The sequence below is a fragment of the Lampris incognitus genome, chromosome 5 (assembly GCF_029633865.1).
Source record: "Lampris incognitus isolate fLamInc1 chromosome 5, fLamInc1.hap2, whole genome shotgun sequence".
NCBI lineage: Eukaryota > Metazoa > Chordata > Actinopteri > Lampriformes > Lampridae > Lampris > Lampris incognitus.
In genome coordinates this window covers 43,843,021-43,861,088 of record NC_079215.1, presented here as the reverse complement: position 1 = coordinate 43,861,088, position 18,068 = coordinate 43,843,021, and positions in this window count along the sequence as shown.

The following is an 18,068-nucleotide window of genomic DNA, read 5'->3' as shown; positions in this document are numbered from 1 at the left end:
GATTCTAGTGCAATGGGATCAATGTCAGTTTCAGTTTACCTCTTATAAGTCACCCATTTCAACAAAGAGTAGAACTGTCTGTGCAAACAACGTTCTATTGTCATGAACACATACACGCCCACTTTGCTTCTCCTCCACTGCTGTATTTGTCATGCTGCACGTGAACATACACATACCCTGACTACCGGCGCCATTCCGACACATGCAACGATGGCAGAGAGAAAGAGGAGCGCTGTGTGGAGTTATTTTACACGTATAAATGAAAACCTTGCAAACTGCGTTGTGTGCAAGAAGGCTGTTCACTTCTGTGGCAACGCCACCAATTTATATAAACATATGAAAAACCATGAGAAAGAGAACACAGAGCTTCAAAAGAAACGAAGGGAGGAGGACGGGAAATCTCACGGGCAGACAGACAGACCCCCAGCTCAGAGACAGAGTTCACTGGCAGAGTCCTTTCAGAGAGGCAAGGAGTATCCAGGTAGGCTGTGTAGTGGAATTAATATTCTAATTCAAATCGGAACTTCAGCATTGGTTAATGTTAAAATTTTCAAACTGTAATTGTACATCATTAGCTGTTACTTTAGATGACTGATTAAATAAAGACTATTGAGGCAATCAAATATATTAATCCCACTGAAATGTATCTAAATTAGTTATTTTAATGGAAATGGAAAAAATACCTCAAAACTCAAATATAATAATGGCTGAATATAAAGTAACCTTTTTGTATAACTATGAAAGGGAGACTATAGGATTCCTGTGTGTAGTCTATATAGGCTATAGACCTATTTATTTTGTTATTTCATCTAGGTGATTCCCCAATAGCTCTCACTATAACCAGAAGCCTTGCCGAAATGATTGTGATGGACATGCAACCTCTCTCTGGTTGAAGATGAGGGTTTTAGGAATTTTGTCAAGACACTTGAGCCACGCTACAAGATTCCAAGTAGGAAAACTTTAATGGAAGGGGACATATCAGAAATTGATGAAGAAGGCTGATCAAAAGTTAAAAAATCTCTGGATGGTGCAAACACTGTTGTGCTCACAACAGACATGTGGACATCAATAGCCACAGAGGCCTATTTAACTGTCTCATGCCATATCATTGATGAGAACTGGCAAATGCAAGCCTATGTCCTGGAAACTTGTAGTTTTGCAGGACAACACAGCGCTGACAACATTTGTGCAGAATTAAAATGAATTACTGATGAATGAGGCATAACTGACAAAGTTCAGGCTGTAGTCACAGACAATGAAGCCAATATGGTTGCTGCAGTGCGCAAAGCAGTTTGGGTGCATTATCCATGTTTTGCACACACTCTAAATTTAGTGGTAAAAGACTCCATTAAGGCTCTTCTTGAGCTACTTAACATCCAGCAGAGATGCAGTGCTATAGTAGCTTTCTTTCACCACAGCACAACAGCAGCAGCAGAGAAGCTCAAAGAAATTCAGAAACAGCTGAAGTTTCCAGAACACAAACTGATACAGCTGTAACAAGATGGAACTCTGTGTTCTATATGTTCAAGAGACTCTGTGAGCAGAAGGAAGTTGTTACAACAGTCCTCTGTCTTCTTGGAAAGAGCTCACTGTGCTTACGTGAGGAAGACTGGTCCATGATCAGTCTCTCCATTGATGCCCTGAGACCCTTTGAGGAAGTGACAAGAGAGATATCAAGTGAAAAACACGTTTCACTTTCAAAAGTGATTCCTCTCATGTCACTCCTTATGAGAGCAACTGCATCTTATGAGAGCAACGGTAACAAGCTAGCTGCTGAGCTGTTTGTTCAATGTCAACGTCATTTCAAAGGTATTGAAACCTTGTATGGTCTTGCTGTCAGCACCTTCCTGGACACAAGATTTAAAAACCTTGGGTTCTGTGACCAAGCAAATGTTGAACCTGTAAAAGGGTGACTCATCACTGAAATGGAGTTACTGAACCAGACCTCATCCACTTCAGTGTCAGCTCCTGAATCTGCTCCAAGCTCTGCCTCAGCAATGGATACTGCGACTACCTCAACCTTCCCTGCAGTGGCCACTGCATCCTCGCCTGCAGCAAAACGTGGGATACGGACAGAGTTTTACACTCAAGTGCTTGCATCCCAGCAGCATCGCACAACTGCCACTGATGCCTTAATTGAAATGCGCTGGTTCTCAGAGGAGAAGCCAATTCTACAGGATCAAGACCCACGACTTTGGTGGGGAAAAAAAATAACATTCCCCTCTCTAAGCAAGCTTGCCAAGAAACACTTGGGAGTCATTGTATCCTCTGTACCTGCAGAAAGGATTTTCTCTAAGGCAAGACAGTTAGTAAGCCAGAAAAGAAGTGCAATGAAAGGGAAACATGTAAATAGGGATGGGTATCGTTAGGATTTTATCGATACTACTACTCTTATCGGTACTGTTTATCGGTTCGGTACTTTATCGATACTCTTATCGGTTCTTTTTGATTATTATGCAAGAAAAAAAGACAATTAAGAACAGAATCGACATTGCTTTATTATTCTATTATATAACTTTATATAAATATAAACAAATATTATTTATTCAGCAGCAACAGCAGCAGGAATGTTTTAAATGTGTCTGAATTATAGACTTTATAATCAACATTCAACAACAACAAATAAGATAAAAAATAAAAGTAGATAAAGATAAAGAAAAAAAAATATTAAAAATAAATTTTTACAGCAAAAGGCTAACGGAAGTTCAAACAAACAATAACCTAGAACATTATCCTAACAGTTCTTCTGCAGAAAAATCAACATGTCTGCCTTCTCCGGCAGGAGTCGTGATCTCTCCTGACTTATAGTGTCCCCAGCTATTAGCCTAGCTAACTCCGTATCTATGGCTTATATATTTGTAGCTAAACAATTAGCTAAGCAATTATATTTTATTTATTGGCCTATTCGTAATAATTCGTTATTAGCCTAGCTAACTCCGTATCTATGGCTCATACGGCTTACCTGCAGCGGACGTGGATGGAACACTACGAGCAAAGCAGTCGAAAACTCCGCATTTCTGCAGATTAATACCATGTTTCGACAAAAGATGTTTCGACAGATTGCTTGTATTGCCACCCTTACTGGCAAATGATTTGTTGCACTTGTGGCAACGAGCGTTGTTGTCATCGACTTTTGAAAAATATACCCAAACTTTTGAACGTTTAGTTCTCTCCGCCATGATGAGCCCTTGAGCAGAGCGGTCTGCGCGTGTGTGAGCGAGTGTGTGGAGCACAGCACAGCCCCGCCCCTCGCGCAGTAAGAGAGAGAGACAGAGAGATGGAGAAAACGGCAAACAAGATTATGTTCGCGACGTTTAAATTCCTCGAAAAACACAATTGCCACAATATAAATCTCACTCCATGATTTCTCGAGTACCTACCGACTACCGATAGCAGAACCGAAAACGTCGGATCTTAAAAATGCTCCGGTTTTTACTAATTTAGAACCGGTTCCCGTTTAGAACCGGGTTTCGGGGGGCATCCCTACATGTAAACATGTTGTGTTTCTGAACAAAAACTTCAAAGTCAGTGGTTCCCAACATGGGAACTGGGGCCCAAAAGGGAGCCTCAGGGGATATTTCCTTGGTCACAGTAGGGCCTTGGGGGTGAAAAGGTTGAGAATGTTGCTGTAACTGAAGGAAATAATAATGGTTTAGGGTAGTTTGTGCCTTTGATTGGTTACTTGCACTTTGCTTGTTTTCAACAGTTTTAAATACATTCATTGTTCAAATAATTGTGTGCACTTTGTTTATTCAAAAAACGTTTTTCATGATTGCACATTCAACTTACAGTAATAAAAATATTTTTGTTATTTGCCTTTAAAAACTGTCCTGTGTTTTAACATGTATGTTATTAAGTGTGTGCAGTGCAGGATAAGCGGTTTGGATAATGGAAGGATGGCTGGAAAATGCCAGGCAGGCATTTTTCTTCAATATATCAGCGGTTCTCAACTGATTACATTTGTTATGAATGTATCAGAGCCATTTAATAACCAGAAATTGTCTCCAATTATACACAAGTCCATGCATGGTGCTGTTGCTTGATATTTTGGATTGACGCTTTACACCTAATTTTGGTATTTCTGAATAATAAGCTATCAGTTACTTTGATTGAACTGGAAACATATTGCTGGGTTATATTTTCCTTTTAGACAAAAGCGGTGACATTTCAATGTGGCAAAGGTGGATTTATGTTCGTGATGGGGGGGAGGTAAAGTGACTTCTGGTCAAGATCTGTGTTTTGATTGCTCCTTTTCACAAACATAACCAACATAGTGTCACTTTAATACATTCATGGTCTAGTGTGGTTCAAGAAGTGTCAAGAAGTTCTCCCATTTCAAAAAGGACAGGTGCTGTTATTGGCATATCTTTCTGTTTCTGTTATCAGACCACTGCACAACTAGAAATACTACACTATCGTGCACCACAACATCTGGCCATATAGAATCCCTACATTTTACATTTAGGGGGTCAAGTACCAAAGGTGCTGGTCAAACGCCCAGCATTTGGTACTTCACCCCCTAACTGTAAAATTCTTTATTGTAATTAAAAGTCTTCTTCTTCTTCAAATTTGAGTGAATTGCAATTTAGGTGGGGCTACAGTTGTAGTAACACATTTTATAGTTAAAAAAACTCAAGGCAACCCCATGTGACCTAAATGCAAAAAAAAAAAGTTTCACACACGTGCACCTGGTCATAACGATCAATTTTGCCCATAGAACCCATAAGGTCAATCATACTGCATTTTCCACCGTTGCGGATCTTTGAAAAAACTTATTTTTAGTATTCCTCCTTTAACACTTGTGTGACGTTAACATTCTTTGCCATGCGTAATCTAGGGATGGCCATCTTACTAAATTGCTATGGAAATTTTATACCTTGAAAGATTGCTGTGATATTAGCAAATAAAAATGGAAAAAAATGTGTTGCCTTAAAGGTAGAGTGAGTAGGGTTTTCCTGAAAATCAATGTATAGACCCATACAGAAACAATCCCTCTCAATTATTACGACCCACTAGACATGTGTGGCAGTGTCTGTATCTGCAGAGACCCTGTCCTCTGTCTGTGTTTTCTTATTTTCTTATTGTGTTGTGTACAGGACATTTCTGGGCGTTAACCTTTGGGCAGCGGGACTCTAAAAAAACGAAGTGACCAGGTTCCAGATCAAGATTGTAAGCACGCATCCAAGAGGAAGCTACGACAATGGTGGGCACAGCGCTGAAAAGACACAAGTACAGCGAGGCGAAACACAAAGCGGACAAAGCTCGTTCCAAAAATGAGAGTGAATGTGGGGTTGACTTTCATCCGCTGGTGAGCACTGAAGGAGAGGATGGGAATGAAGAGCGGCGCAGGGTTGGCCTGTACACTGGGATGTGTTCTGGCAACTATGGTCAGGGGGGTGTACCCTTCTGGTGTCATTGAGCCGGGGAGTAGGGGGCAACTTTGAATGTTGAGTTTAAAAACCACAACCGACAAATCCTACTCATTCTATCTTTAAAGAAAAACGGCCACAACTCCACGACAATTGCTTGTTATAAAACGCTGTACAAATATTTGAGGGTGGATGATAAGCAATTGTGTGCAAAAGTATTATGATATCTTCCCATAGGGTATGCCCCAAATACCAGAAAATCATATCTCATCATTGGATTGGACCATTAGCATTGCATGCAGGGATTATAGTGACACTTGTGCCAGCGTAACTAGAAGGTCCACATCAAGTTGATGCAAAGATGCAAATGTTAGCATGTTAACATTAGCGTGCAAAAAAAGAAAAGAAAAACAACTGAGGCTGACAAGGTGCAAACTGAGGCTGACAAAGTTTAACTGAGGCTAATGAAGGTCAACTGAGACGATTGCTGTTTCCTGGGGAAGGCGACACGCAATTGCCTGGGGTGGCATATGCTTGGTGATGGCATCCCAAAAAGTAAACAAACAAGCAGCTCAAAAAAACAAAACAAAAACAACTCATGTCTGTGGCTGCAGATGCCCTTCCACACACACACACACACACACACACACACATGCAAAATGTCTCCATCAGCATCAGGACCGCGGGCGCCTCTGTCACTGAGCTGCTGCTGTGTCCTCTCCAAAATGAAATGACCTCTAGGCAGCCCATTTATAATAGTCCTCTATAGACGCCAAGTTACGAAACACACGCAGACTTTTACTTTTCATAGTCGAATGTACTCAAGCGACATTTCCCATTTCTTAAAAAAAAAAGCTAATGAATGTGCCCCCACTCTCCTTATACACACACACAAATAAATATATGGAAGACTACCCCAGCAGCAGCTAGTATACAGCAGGAAAGCCTGCAATTTTGCCTGATTTGTTAAAACGAAAAAAATAAATACAAATAAAATTAATGACAATTACCTGGTATCACATTAAGTTAATTAAGTCTGGGAATGGGACATATCACTTGAATGACAGGGGCAGGGGGATGGGCAATCATTTGGTCATGCAAAAGCAACTAGATCAATGAAATGTGCAAAGCCATCAGGGGCTTATTTTGGGGGGGAAAAGAAGAGGAAGAGGAGGAGAAGGGAGCAAACACTAAAGGTATGTCTTGTCATCATTAACAATTTACGTTTGCCCTGTATTCAGTTAGCAATGTTAGCCAGCTTTTGCATTAAGATACATTGCCGTAGTAGTTGAAGAGTAGTCAGTTAAATTAATGTTATGCCTCAGCCTACGGTCCATCTGAATTTTCTCTTAAAAACATCGTCAGCACAAAAAAATAAAAATAAAAAGATATTTCTTGTTTCACTTGTGTGCAATATTGTGTTCAATATAATTTGTTATTGTTGTTCGTTTTACATAATGTATCTGCCCTGCATCTGCCCTGTAATGGTTATTTTTCAATATAATTATTTTTCTTCTTCCTTGAAAAAAAATATTGTTTCTGAGTCACTTTGTGTTATTTTTTGTATGTAAATCTTGTGTTTGTTTGTTTCTCTTGATTTGTTACTCGCCTGAGAGGCAGAATCACCACTGACAGGCCGACAAAGTAAAGCTGAGTCTGATGGGCATTGAGCTATGAATGTCAAAATACTGCGTAGACTGTTGAAAGTAGAGAAAATTCTTACAAAACAGAACTGAGCCTGACAAATTAAGTCTGAGATATCTTAAAATGGCCACCATACGTTAGTGCACGTCAACTACCAGCTGTCAACTCTTGTTCTTGTCCATAATCCATAAACACACAGCTAAACTCATTTGCATTGGAAATGGACTCAACTTCGGTGGTCACCATGTTTCAAACAGGACTTGTTTGTTTCTCCTGTTAGAAAATTAGGCTACTGTGCTGACAAAATTGTGAATGTTTTGCCATATAATTGCATTTACTTTTAATTTATTTAAGTCTCCTTTATCAATTCACTTGGGGAAATTCAGTTACTGCAAATTAACCCATGTAGCTAGGAGCAGTGGGCTGCCGCCTTCATGCTGCACCCAGGGACCAACTCCAGTTCTTTTCCCATTGCCTTGGTCAGGGGCACAGGCAGGAGTATTAACCCTAACATGCATGTTTCTTTTGATGGTGGGGGAAACCGGAGCACCCGGAGAAAACCCACCGCAGACACAGGGAGAACATGCAAACTCCACAAAGAGGACGACCTGGGATGACCCCCTCCCCAAAAGTTGGACAACCCCGGGGCTCCAACCCAGGACCTTCTTGCTGTGAGGCAACCGTTAACCAATGGGCCACCATGCCACCGTGTGTCAATCAATACAAAAAACGTTAATTATGTACATGCAATACCGACTAAGAATACATGATTTTTCTGTCCCATTTGGAATATGAAGTTTTGCTGTCTGAGCCTCAGTATGTGCGATTTACTGTGATTACTTGGTTCTTGAACAGCTCCATGAGAAGAGGCACGGTCTGACGTATTTTTCCACCATGGAAGTTTTTCTGGTTCCCTCATAGTAAGATAACCACATCGCAGGCCATCAGAAATGAACATTTTATTTACAAAAAAATTTATTTGGGAAATAATTATGCCTTGTTCTTGTGTGGGTGGCACGGTGGTGCAGTGGTTAGCGTGGTTGCCTCACAGCAAGAAGGTCCTGGGTTCGAGCCCCGGGGTAGCCCAATCTTGAGGGTCGTCCTCTGTGTGGAGTTTGCATGTCCTCCCCGTGTCTGCGTGGGTTTCCTCCAGGTGCTCTGGTTTCCTCCCACAGTCCAAAGACATGTAGGTCAGGTGAATCGGCCGTACTAAATTGTCCCTAGGTGTGAATGTGTGTGTGTGTGTGTTTGAGCCCTGTGATGGACAGGCGGCCTGTCCAGGGTGTCTCCCTGCCTGCCGCTCAATGACTGCTGGGATAGGCTCCAGCATCCCCGTGACCCTGAGAGCAGGATAAGCAGTTTGGATAATGGATGGATGGATGTACTTGTGTGGTCACTAGTTACAGAGACATTTTATACAGCTAGGAAGTGCAGCCACCCGCTGTACTTTCTTACAGCTGTAGTCAGATAGATGACTGCATAACTCGGCTATAGAAAACGATCAATGGTCACAAAATGCTATCTGACGAACTATGCAACTAACAGTAATTTCAGGGCGGTTAGCATTTTGTGAACCTCTATCAAATTACTTTTTATAGCTGTCTGACAACATAAACATAAAGGCACCTATATTGTTTTATACGCTATGTTGAGACAAAATAAGTGATCACAGCCAGAAGCAAAAGTGACAGAAAGCTTTTCAATTGTGTGGTAAATGTGGAGAGTCAATCTCTACTTAGATGGAGCAGAAGCACATGTTTGTGAAAAAGGCTTACTGGAAAAAGGGTTGGGCATTGACTCGAGAGTAAAATCTGGCTGTGCTCTATACAACTTCCCGAGGTTTGCTTGTTTTAGCGGAGGACAAAATGGTCATAGTTATGACTATGTCACCATGAGGACAATCTGGGGTCCAAGCCACAGGCTGACTGTGCAATGCAGAGAGCATTCACAGACATAGCCAAAACTATTTGGCATTGCTACTAATGAAAAACTGAGATAAGGTTGAAAATCAACGCAGTAATCCTATAATAACCAAACTAACGCTGAACAATAGTGAGTTGCAGGCTTAGATAGCTCTATTCTGTTCTTCAATATAAAAGCGAGTTAAAGGTGCTTTCTCATCCCCTTAACATGTTAAATTCATATTCATCCTTTCTCTTAAAGCATGATTGCCAAAAACTATTGAATAATTCCATGAGGCTTGTATAAATAAGATCTGCAAATGAGCTCTATAATAAGCCTATATTAAAATAGAGCTCGCTCTTCCTCTCACAGCCACAATTAAAAATTAAGATGAGAAAAATGGGCCACTAGGTCACCACAGACCTATTCAAAATGGATATTATGGTCACAACCTGTAACCCAAACAAAATCCAACGTTTTTTGGTTGTTTTTTTTCTCCATGGGCATATATTCTTGACAAACACAAACAAATTTAAATGCATGATTAACTTTTGTTGGCACTTAAAATATATACCACATGCTGCAATTCAAAACAGTAGGATTCAGTCTGCTCTCAGTCCACATTGTCTTCCAGTAACACTCTGGTGGCAGGTGGATTTTCTTACATTTTTCCTTGTGTTGTCCATCTGCAATTCTACAATGTACTTTGGAAAAGGTATCTCATAGAAAATGTCTCAGAATGTAGAGAGAATATGAGCCAATGATCATCCCTCACCAAGAACACACATAAAAGACACATTGGCCCACAACGGAAACTGATTCCACTTAATACGTCATTTCACAGTCAAACATGTTATTTGAATGAAAATGTAAATATATGGCTTAATTTCATTGAAAGACGTCAGTTGTGGATGAAATATAAACTTTTTTTTTCAATTAATAATAATAATACATTTTATTTGTGGGTGCCTTTCAGAGCAATCAATGACACCTTACAGAACACAGTTAAAAAACTGATTAAACTGTGATAACATCCAATTTTTTTTTTTTATAAATGTGCCAACATTGCACCCTTTCTGGTAAAACAGTACCATAGGTTGTACCGCTAGTACTTTTGGGGCACAGTTGATACTGGAGGGGGTGATGTTACTCTTTATCCCTTGGTGGTCTAAGAATCTGTATTTTAGTTATAGAGAAAAATTGTACACACTTAAACTGATCATCATTATAGATGCCAGTAAATTAAAATTACATCTTCAGGGCTGTAGCTTTAAATAATATAAATGAATATGAACAGTGGATTGGCAAGCTAAGCATAGATATGGGACTGCCTTGAGTGAAACGATTGTCTGTAAGGAACAGAAACTGGCTTTCTGCATCAACTGCAAAATGAGTACAATAGCCATTGAACAGCAAGCTCCAGTTTGAGCTCATAGCTGTCTTATCAGGAAAAATGAATGCCACATATGCTTGTAGAAGGCTTTCTGCAGGGCTAACAGATATGAAGAGGCTACATTACTGACTGTATTACAGGCCATACAGAATACTTGGTTTAAAATACTTTCCATTCAGACGTATCAGCCCAAAGACCAAATTACTGTCTTACCCCAACTACAAATATTACCAAAACCAAGACATTTTGTCCACTGCTAGAAAAAACTGATGCAATAATTTTCTCCCCTACTGCCATTCATTTTGTGTCTGCCTCATGGAAACTAATTTTTCCCCATCTTCAACTTGAACATAAGACAACTACTAGACTTAACTGGCACCAAAAGTCAAGATCTAATCAGCCCTAACCTGGTATCCTTTTATTGGCTCCTGGTGTGCGTCATATACTTGGTTTTATGATTTTACTGATTACTCTTAAGGCCCAGCTTGGATTGGCTCCCAAGATTGCTAAACTTTAAATCTTTTATGGGCCAGGATGAAGCCTAGCTAAGGCAGAGCTTTGTATGTTACTTGTCACAACTCTGTACTAAAATGTGCCTGAGCCTTCTCCATCAGAGACCCTAAAATTTGAAACAGTTTCTAAGGGACTTAAATAAAATCATCATCATCTTCTCAGTGTATTTATTTATTTATATATTTAAAGCTCTTTTTTATTATCATTTATTTTTGACAGATGTTTATGCGGTGTGCTTGACCAAAACCAAATACAACAGCAACAAATACAAACTTTAGGGATTAACTGTACATTAAGTATTCTAAAATACATATATGTAAAAAAGACAAATAGAACATGATCCAAGTGAATGTCAATATGAAATATGCCCATCATGTTGCTGTTTTATATTACCCCTAACTTTGGTTGTTTACATTGGCTATCTGAGCTTCTAAATTAAGTTTTAGATGCAAAGCACCTCATGAACCTGGCTTCTGACTCACTCAATTTCAAATTGACATTTAGGGCATTTAAGAGCACACCATGGGGTGTGCTCCAATTATCGGGGCATCACATTGCTCAGCCTCCCTGGGAAAGTCTACTCCAGGGTGCTGTAAAAATCAAATCGGTGCTCTGACCGATTGTCAAACCTCAGATCCAGGAGGAACAATGTGGATTCTGTCCTGGCCGTGGAACAACGGACCAACTCTTTACCCTTGCGGAAGTGCTGATGGAGGCATGGGCGTTTGACCAGCCAGTCTATATGTGTTTTGTGGACTCTGTGTGTGTGTGTGTATGTGTGTGTGTGTGTGTTGGGGGGGGTACTGCGGGAGTATGGGGTACCAGGGCAGTTGCTACAAGCTATCCGGCCGTTGTATAATTAAAGTGAGAGCTGTGCCTGTATTCTCAGCATAAAGTCAAACACGTTTTTGGTGGGTGTCGGACTCTGCCAAATTTGTCCCTTGTCTCCGATTCTGTTTGTGTTATTCATGGACAGGTTCTCAAGGTGCTGCCAAGGTGAGGAGTGTGTCCATTTTGGGAACCTCAAAATTGCATCTCTGCTCTTCTTAGACGATGTGGTTTTGTTGGCTTCATCATAACGCGACCTCCGGCACACGCTAGGGCGGTTTGCATCTGAGTGTGAAAAGGCTGGGGTGAGAGTCAGCACCTCCAAGTCTGAGGTCATGGTTCTCTACCAGAATATGGTGGATTGCTCCCTCCAGCTTGGGGATGATTTGTTGTCTCAAGTGAAGGAGTTCAAGTATCTTGGGGTCTTGTTCACAAGTGAGGGTAGGATGGAGCAGGAGATTTACATGCGGATTGGTACAGCAGCACCAGTGATACCGTACGTTGTACCAGATCATTGTGGTGAAGAGGGAGCTGAGCCAGAAGGCAAAACTGTCAATTTACCAGTCAATCTTCGTTCTAACCCTCACCTATACATCATGCAGATACAAGCAGCTGAAATGAGTTTCCTCCGTAGGGTGTCTGGGCTCAGCCTTAGAGATAGGATGAGGAGCTCGAACATCTGGAGGGAGCTCAGAATAGAGTCTCTACTCCTTCGCGTCAAAAGGAGCCAGTTGAGATTGTTCGGGCATCTGATTAGGATGCCTCCTGGGCACCTTCCTTTGAAAGTTTACTGGGAGGAGACCCCGGGGTAGACCCAGAACTCACTGGAGGGACTACATATCCAATCTGGCCTGGGAACACCTAGGGATCCCCCAGGAGGAGCTGGAGGGCATTGCTGGGAAGAGAGATGTCTGGAATGCCCTACTTAGCTTGCTGCAACCGCGACCCGACCCCAGAGAAGTGGCTGATGATGAAATGAGATGAGATGAGATTTAGGGCTCTATTTTGGTGAATCACGGTAAAAAGCTCAGTGTGCAGAGGCCTTTGTGAATGGACTCTTGGTATTTTTGTGGCAGGAGGTGGCACACCTTGGGCACATGTGGGAATGGGGGAGATAAGCAGGAATACCAAGGGGGTGGGGATGGGGAGTATGGCTCATGACCCCCCCCAAAAGTGCTTGTGCCAGCGTCTAAAAACATATGTCATTGTAAGATGTTAAAGTTCTAGCATTTTTTTTAATAAATCATATTATAGCTTCAAAATAAGCTGTTTTGTATGACAGTGTAATTATTGACATCATTAACCTATGCGGAATGCTTGGTTCAACAATGAACTTGTGGTGTCTTGTACATTCCCTCGTCACACTATTGCATCAAACTCGGCTCCAAGGAGCCTAAGCCAGTTTCCAGTGATTCACACATTAGAAGCCCATCAGGAAGTCAAACACAATTGGCTTCACCTTCCGCCCATTGAAAATAGCAGTCTACAGTCACAGCCTAAATGAGAGAGAACGATGGGTCACAAATATAAAATCTGACCCATCACATTTTTCTTTTTAAAACAAATTTGTAAGCTGAGTGTTAAGTCAGTTGGGGCCATTTTTAAAAGCTTTATAATCGAAAAAAGTAAAAATCATACTGTTCAACAATAGCAAATGACTTAGGTGTGTGGATGATTGACTGTCAAATTTGGTGGGCGCAGTTATGTCCAGAAGGCAATACAAAAGATATAAATAAAAAAGGTGAATTAAAGTCAAGTCAAGTTAATTCGTATAGCCCAAAATACCAAAGCAGTCCTGAAGGGCTTTACAATCAGTACAACATACGACACCCTCTATCTTTAGACCCTCCACTCAAATGAGGAAAAACTCCACAAGAAAAACCTTATCAGGGGGAAGAAAAAAAGAAATAGAGAAAAGACCTCAGGAAGAGCAACAGAGGAAGGATCTCTCTTCCAAGACAGAGAGACATGCAATAGGGGTCGAATGCACAAAATACACAAAAATAACAGAATTATCATGCACCATCATATATTACACACAGCGAGGTAATGTAGAATATATACAGTTAATGCACAGATTTGAGCAAAGCAAATTTAAACGTATCGGGTTATAAAAATTGTGAGGAGAGAGTGCAAGGCATATTTGGCAAATCTGTGACCATCCAAGACAACGTCAGGAACAACACAGATGCAGTCAAGAGCCAGCGGGACCCCACGCCACATAACCAGTTCTGTTCAATGGGAGCCTGCAGAGAACAGACTTCACATGCACATGAAGCAGACGCCCACAAAGATAAGGATTGCATAATATAGGCCCTATATAGTGTTTTTGTTAAAACTTGTTTCTTCGGGGGGGTTTTTTTGTTTGTTTTTTGAACCCCTGATATTTCACGGTGACACCCTGAAAAAAATTGTTTGGGCGCAATTTGTCACCTTCTAAATCAATTCTGGATTAAACACTGTTCTTGGAACATTATTCAGACATGCTTCTATTTTGAGTCATGAAGATTTTGTGCTATCTACACAGAAGATAAGTTGATTTAGATGAACATGATTTCAAGTTATCTCGCACCATTGAATCCATGTTTATTCAGCGTGGCAGGCTTCCAGCGTGGTGAGATTATGTCCATGTGGCCAGTTGTTAGAGCATATTGCATAATATAATCACCTCTAATAAAAACGCCTTTGTTGTTATTCAGTGTGTTTCCTGCAGTCAGTGCCAGGCTTGGAAAAACATCCGTAGGGCACATCGGCAGCACACTTTAGATGGCATGGCTTAGAATGGAATACAGTTGTGTGTGTGTGTGTATGTGTGTGTTCGTGCATGTGTGTGATCGTGTGTGCATGTGTTTGTGCGTGCATGTGTGTGCGCATGCATGGGTTAATGCATGCATGTTCATGCATGTGTGTTCATGTGTGCATGTGTGTGAGTGCATGTTCATAAGTGCACGTGTGTGTTTGTGTCCGCACATGCATATGTGTGAGCATACATGCGTGCATGTGTGCGTGCCTGAATTTGCGTTCTGCTGAGACAGCACTGTAACTGACATTTCAAGGTATCAGTTCGAGAGACATGCCGCTCCCTTATAAACCCTCTTTCCATCCTTTTCCTGTATCTTTTTGTCCCGCCCCCCCCACCCATTCTTTCTTTCTTTCTTTCTTTTCTTCCATCTATGCCCTTATCTCCTCTAGGGCTCTTCAGGAAACTGTCTGTGAGTAGAGACATTAATGTCTCCTGGATATTAAAAAAACACACAGCACCTCTCTTTTGTGTTCTCTCACTATCTCTTCAGTTTTTTTTTTTTATCTTATCCTCTTTCTTGCTCTCCCTCTCCTCTCTATTTCTCTTGCTTCAGTCTGGACCTGGGTTTGTAGCCTATATTTGTAGACTGCCATCAACTCACATCAACTCAATGTCCCCTTGACTAAGCCTGTAGAAAAAAGGGGGTTGTGTGTGTGTGTGTGTGTTCTTTTAGCTTATATATTTGTAATTTTCTCTGTGTATCAATGCATATTTCTGCTTCTGAATATTTCTATCTTCACCATTGTCTGCATCTCTATGTAAATATTCACAGCACATTGTGTGAGCACATATGCACATGTGTATACGTGTGTGTGTGTGTGTGTGTGTTTGACTATCCCGTTGACTGTCTGAGGAGGGTGACTGCAGCAGACATGATGCATCTGAGTGCCGATGGGCAGAGGAAGTGATGAGCTGGCTGACTGGGCATGGCTGTTCTCCTCAGCCCAGTTAACTGGAGGAGACACACCTTCCACCCCCCCACCCCCCCAAAATCAACACATCAGCATATAACATACTGTAGTAGCCTCAAGCCCTTGCCATAAATATCACCCGCACACATCAACATCACTTCTGCTTGAAGTGGGACGTGATGTTATTTGTGCAAACCCAACTATGCATTCTATAAGAGCCCTAACCAAAACACCCTGCACAGCCATATGTTAGTTATTTGTCTTGGACCATTTTCTTATATAATATGAAATACTTTAATACCACTGCGGCAGGGGTAGCATTGTTTCTGCATTAGCTAAAAGGCAGGTAGTAGTTGGCAAGAAGTAGCTGAAGTATTAGGGAAGCTTTTGTTTGATTGAACATTTAGTTCCTTAGGCAGACTATCTTTTGTTTTGGGGCGGCACGGCGGCCCAGTGGTAAGCACTGCTGCCTCACAGCAAGAAGGTCCTGGGTTCGAACCCAAGGTCGTCCCAGGTCCTTTCTGTGTGGAGTTTGCATGTTCTCCCCATGTCTGGGTGGGTTTCCTCTGGGTGCTCCAATTTCCTCCCACCATCAAAAAGACATGCATACTTCTGTCTGTGCTCCTGAGCAAGGCAATGGAAAGAAGAACTGGAGTTGGTCCTCGGGCACTGCAGCTGCCCACTGCTCCTATACAATAGGATGGGATAAAGGCAGAGAGTGAACTTTATAGTATGTATTGTTAGAAGTGATAGGGGTTATATTTGTCTTTTTCCCTCTTCCCTTTCTTACATACTTGGACTGGTTTTCATTGAGAAATGATTGGAGGTGTGGTTAAGCAGTGTTTATAAGAGGACGTCACTGTGAGGTGTGTGTGCGTCCCCTGGAGTAAATTAATGGCACCAGTTTGCATAAATACACTTCAGGATACGCCACTTTGAACATGCTGTTCAGGACAATACAAGTGCACACATTTCCTGCTCAACACCATCAAACCTAAACTGAACTAACATACCAAGACGGAGTTCACTGCTTACGGGAGCTGAGACCCATATGGCTGAGGCTTTGTCGGAGGGACCTGCTAACTGCTAGCCTGCTACCTCGGTAAGCTAGCCCACTTCCCGGTTATTTCTCTAGTCTTGGAAATCAGTCCTTATTTCTGTTTCTTCCCTCGTTTCTATTCATGGACAGGATTTCAAGGTGCAGCCAAGATGAGGAGTGTGTCTGTTTTGGGAACCTCACAATTGCATCCCTGCTCTTCACAGATGGTGTGGTATTGTTGACTTCATCAGAACGTGACCTCCAGCATGCACTGGGCGGTTTGCAACTGAGTGTGAAATGGCCAGAATGAGAGTCAGCACGTCCAAGTAAGTCTGAGACCACGGTTCTCTACAGCAAAATGGTGGATTGCTCCCTCCAGGTTGGGGATGAGTTGTTGCCTCAAGTGAAGGAGTTCAAGTATCTCGGGGTCTTGTTCACGAGTGAGGGTAGGATGGAGCGGGAGATTGACAGGCGAATTGTGCAGCATCAGCAATAATGTGGACATTGTACCAGACTGTTGTGGTCCGATCTATTCCCTTGTCTACCAACACGGGGATCGCCGGTTCGAATACCCGTGTTACCTCTGGCTTGGTAGGGCATCCCTACTGAAACACAATTGACCGTGTCTGCGGGTGAGAAGCCAGATGTGGGTATGTGTCCTGGTCACTGGACTAGTGCCTCCTCTGATCAGTTGGGGCACCTGTTCAGGGGAAAGGGGGAACTGAGGGGAATAGCGTGATCCTCCTACGTGCTACGTCCCCCTGGTGAAACTCCTATTGTCAGGTGAAAACAAGCGGCTAGCGACTCCACGTTTCGGAGGAGGAGTGTGGTAGTCTGCAGCCCTACCCGGATCGGCAGTGGGGATGGAGCAGCGGCCAGTACAGCTCGGAAGAGTGGGGTAATTGGCCGGATACATTTGGGGAGAAAAAAAAATACACCCAAAAAAATAATCTCAACACAGTAGCAAGAATCAAAGAGGTACTTGCAGATAAACAATGCAGAATATTTTATCATCTTTTGTGAAAGAAAGTACCACCTTAGAAGAGTAATATAGAAGACAGATTGGTTCTGTCTCTGGACATGGGTGTCCTGGACTTCTGAGTTGTCTGAAGTCTATGGGACTAGACACAGAGAGCCGTTAAAAGGCCATAATCAAATCTTCCTCAGTCCTTGTGTACCCTTATATAGCTTTCTGGGATTTTCAGGCGCTAAGACTGAATAAATGATGTCGACCAGGTGCTGTGAATTTAAACAGCCAGCAGTTGCTTAAGTTAAGGCCTGTCGGGCAGCAGGAGTGAAGCTGGCCATGGGGCTGGACAGATATGCTGCATTTGGGATGTTGCTGATCAGGTTCCAGGGTAATGAACCACAGCATCCTCCCAACCTTTAATTTCCTCTTGAGGCCACATGCATTCTCATAGGATATTTTCTGTTGATGACTTCTACAGCTCCATACTCCTACAACAGCATTGCCATTACAACTCATTACATCCAATGACATTTGTATTAATGTTAATATTCAGTGTGTCACATAGGGTGGTACATTGTAAATATTCCACTTCAGTAGCATGTTCTTATCCCCGTCTCACTTGTGATTTGTTTTGAATTTGTATTTTTCCTCTGAATGCTCTGCAGTGGAACCAGCCCTGATTTTCAGTGCCACACT